The sequence below is a fragment of the Asparagus officinalis genome, chromosome 3 (assembly GCF_001876935.1).
Source record: "Asparagus officinalis chromosome 3, Aspof.V1, whole genome shotgun sequence".
Lineage (NCBI taxonomy): Eukaryota > Viridiplantae > Streptophyta > Magnoliopsida > Asparagales > Asparagaceae > Asparagus > Asparagus officinalis.
The window spans coordinates 54,736,834-54,737,084 of NC_033796.1; the positions used below are offsets into that span (position 1 = coordinate 54,736,834).

The 251-nt window shown below is 38.2% G+C and overlaps 1 protein-coding gene across 1 annotated transcript in view; it reads right to left on the minus strand.

Annotated features, from left to right (window-relative positions):
- The window catches only part of LOC109834159 (CSC1-like protein HYP1), a 49,992-nt gene that overhangs the window by 31,962 nt on the left and 17,779 nt on the right, over nt 1-251 (minus strand).

The following is a 251-nucleotide window of genomic DNA, read 5'->3' on the forward strand; positions in this document are numbered from 1 at the left end:
GAAAATAGTCCCACGCTCAAGAATATGAAATAAAATGCAAATCAGAAAAGGAAAATAAAAACGAGGGCTGCAAACACAAGAAGAAAGGAGGGAAATGGATTAGGGTTAAAAATATTGAAGGGACAAGAAGGATTTTTGGCATTTTAGTCATTTGATCACACAATTTTCACATGAGTCGGACCCAACGGAGTTACATGGGGTTCCATGACAGAACTTTAGGGGTTACGCGACGTTCATAAAGTTTAAGGAGT